This window comes from Ptiloglossa arizonensis, unplaced genomic scaffold (genome assembly GCF_051014685.1).
Source record: "Ptiloglossa arizonensis isolate GNS036 unplaced genomic scaffold, iyPtiAriz1_principal scaffold0023, whole genome shotgun sequence".
NCBI lineage: Eukaryota > Metazoa > Arthropoda > Insecta > Hymenoptera > Colletidae > Ptiloglossa > Ptiloglossa arizonensis.
The window spans coordinates 1,853,852-1,857,405 of NW_027478393.1; the positions used below are offsets into that span (position 1 = coordinate 1,853,852).

The 3,554-nt window shown below is 50.5% G+C and overlaps 1 non-coding gene across 1 annotated transcript; it reads left to right on the forward strand.

The window, feature by feature from the left end:
- The first annotated feature begins 1,903 nt into the window (after positions 1-1,903).
- Positions 1,904-2,058, forward strand: LOC143154472 (5.8S ribosomal RNA). Its single transcript, XR_012994108.1, has one exon. It is a non-coding gene; the product is annotated as a 5.8S ribosomal RNA (ribosomal RNA).
- The last annotated feature ends 1,496 nt before the right edge of the window (positions 2,059-3,554 follow it).

A 3,554-nucleotide genomic window follows, 5' to 3' on the forward strand; every position in this document is an offset into this window, starting at 1 on the left:
TAGCGAAACCACTGCCAAGGGAACGGGCTTGGAAAAATTAGCGGGGAAAGAAGACCCTGTTGAGCTTGACTCTAGTCTGGCATTGTAAGGAGACATGATGGGTGTAGCATAAGTGGGAGATGGCAACATCGCCGGTGAAATACCACTACTTTCATCGTTTCTTTACTTACTCGGTTGGGCGGAGCGCGTGCACCGAGGTCTTCGACCCGGTTGTCACGGTGTTCTAGAGCCAAGCGTGTAAGAGTGGTGTGAGGCATTCGTGGCCGATCGCCAACAATACTCCCGCGTGATCCGATTCGAGGACACTGCTAGGCGGGGAGTTTGACTGGGGCGGTACATCTGTCACAGAATAACGCAGGTGTCCTAAGGCCAGCTCAGCGAGGACAGAAACCTCGCGTAGAGCAAAAGGGCAAAAGCTGGCTTGATCTCGATGTTCAGTACGCATAGAGACTGCGAAAGCACGGCCTATCGATCCTTTTGTTACTTTAATTCCCAGTAAGCGCGAGTCATAAGCTCGCGTTGATTACGTCCCTGCCCTTTGTACACACCGCCCGTCGCTACTACCGATTGAATGATTTAGTGAGGTCTTCGGACTGGTGCGCGGCAATGTTTCGGCATTCCCGATGTTTCCGGGAAGATGACCAAACTTGATCATTTAGAGGAAGTAAAAGTCGTAACAAGGTTTCCGTAGGTGAACCTGCGGAAGGATCATTAACGAGAAATATGAATAAATGAGAACCTAAAGGATCATGGATAAATACAGAAACACGGTTATCCAAATAAAAAACAGATACAAATTGCCAAAGCGCGAGGCGGCTTACGCGAGGAGGGCGCTATTGCGTTTCTCCCGTCCGTCACCGTTGGCCGTGCGTGAAAGCGTAGAGAGCCCTGCAGCCAAAGATTCTCTCGACAAACGGGATGATAACGGTAGGTGGACGCTTGCGCGAGGTGCGGTAGTCGTCGGTCTCTCTATCTATCCGAGGAGGAAAAATAAAAAAGAAATACGTCCATTACTTTGTCTATTCAACAACCCAACAGCGAGGTGTTGATACGCACAAAATAAATAAATAAAGAGAAACGTCCATTACTTTGTGCAAGATATATAATAATTCGAGGGTAGTTCCCGAGAATAATAATAATGAAACGAGAACGATTGAACGGAAAAAAGAAAGAGAGATCGGTCGTTGCACGACTATTTGTCACCCGCCGTCTATTCTTCCGTGAAGCCTCGGTCGTGAAGAAAGATGCTGACTGCACGTGTGCTCGCTCGTCGAAGCCAGGCTCGAGTAAAAGCGCCCGAGAGTATAACCGAGGAGGAACGAGACGCCGTCGGACTTTGTTCCGCAACGTTCTTTGCGTTTTCTCTCGCATCCCGCTTTCTCCTGACTTTCGTCGATTTCTAACGAAACGTCCTGCTGATTGGAACCTCTGCACGAGGACCCCGGGTAACCACTGACGATCGCGTCGATGTGCGTCCGAAGACTTCGGGAGGACCGGCTGTGAAGCTCGGATAGCGAGTCGGACACCCATGCACCGCGTCGAATGCGGTTTGAAGTTGGGACGAAAGACCGATTCGAGCCGGCTGCGAGTCCTTTTTCGAATCTGGACGCTCCCACGTGCGTTCGTCAGCTCAATCGGTGAGGACTGTGGTTCCTTTGATCGGGATTATCCCCGCGGTTCCACATCCCACGATTCATGATGGTTTTTCAATGTACTTTGCACCCGGCCGTCGAATGATTCGCGTTCATGTGCGCGAACTTTCGACGTGTTCCGTCAGTCGGGACTTTGTGTCGTCAATTTGGCGACGCCCAAGCCTCCTTCTTTCTACGTTTGGTCGGAGGCGCGGGCATCGATTTTCAAAACTAGAACCAAAGAGAATTTAAACGCAAAATTGCATAACGATTACCCTGAACAGTGGATCACTTGGCTCGTGGATCGATGAAGAACGCAGCTAATTGCGTGTCAACGTGTGAACTGCAGGACACATGAACATCGACATTTCGAACGCACATTGCGGTCCACGGATAAAATTCCTGGACCACGCCTGGCTGAGGGTCGTGTTCACATAACCTAATACTGCTTGCGTTGCTATCCAATCCCCGCCGTCGTTTCCGGAGAGAATGGAAACGTTTCAGAGTCGGGTGTGTACGGAGATGCTTACGTACGAGCGAAAGATGGGCAGTTCGTTGGCGATTGTCGCGGACGTGCGAAAATAACGATTTGCCTGCGCGTCTCCATATGTAATCGTTCGGACTCGCGAGAGTGTTGCGGCGTCGCGCGTCGACTTAATACGACCGCCCGTGAACACCGCTCCCTACGATTACTTTGAAGTTTGCGCGCGCATATATTCGTCTTTCGCCCGAATCGAATTTTACCGCGCTCCCAACGTTGCCTGAAATGATTTTTACGTCGAGAAAGGAACACGAATCGAGAGACTAATAGAGGACAAAAATGAATCACCCCACCACGTGAAATGTGGCATTTGTTAATAGTTGTCGTTCGCACAGCCCCAGGGATTTGTCGGCCAGCGGGGGTCGTCGTTGCCCGCGATGTCACATCAAATTTACCGCGACCACTATCGAGGGAGGTCTTTATCTTCGAACGTTGAAGACTTCGGCCACGTTCGTCGAATCGAATTTTTGACCCGTCGATGTGGTTCGTTTGGTAAGAGATATGCTCGTGCGTGCAAACGTTTCTGAACCTTCGGTGCTGTACTTAAAATCCTCTTTGGAGCGGCTGGAACGCAACGACAAACTTTGCCACAATGAAGGGAAACTGCTGGAGGGAAAGCGAGAGGTTGGTCACCCCATGTCTCTGTTGTCGATCGTGAGACCGCGCGTATAACCGGTCGTCCAGTCCACGACAACTTTTTCGAATTCATCTCGGACTTGCTAACACCGGGTTCTCTTATCCTCCTCCTCCTTCTCTTCGTTCTGCTCTGGAGAATAGGAGTCAGATCGAGAGTGAGCGAGAGAGGGGAAGAATAAGTAGAATCGACGCGTGTTAGTAGTATTCCTTTAGTATGTTTTACTGGAAAAGCAACGGACGGACGTTAAAATTTCAACCGGTTAAACGTCTAGCGAGCGTTTCGCATCAAATTTCAGTTAGAGAGACACTTTGGCGAGGTGCTTGAAAATCTCTCCTGGTCACCGAGAAAACAGCAGGCTTCCTTTTCTTCGGTTCAACGCGAAGAACTCTCTCAATCGACAGAACCATGTAAGCGTCACTGATGGGATTTTGCGTCGGGCGACGCCGTACGTGTGGGAATGCGGTGAAAAGAAAAGAATCTGCGTGAGAGATAGGGAGAAAATGCTCGTCGAGCGCGTTACTGAGGGAAGGAATAAGAACCTCTCGTTCGCGCCCCGACGTCGTTTCCCCACTCCTCGCTCGTTCTTCTTTTACACCCGTCCATGTCGGCGTATATCCCCGCCTACCCTCGTACGCGAGCGAACAACGATTGAAGAGAGAGGATCATCATCGCGCATGCAACTGCAGAACACGTCGAGTTGGGACGAAAAGATTGTGGCGCCTTGCTCCCTTTGATTCGGCGTCGT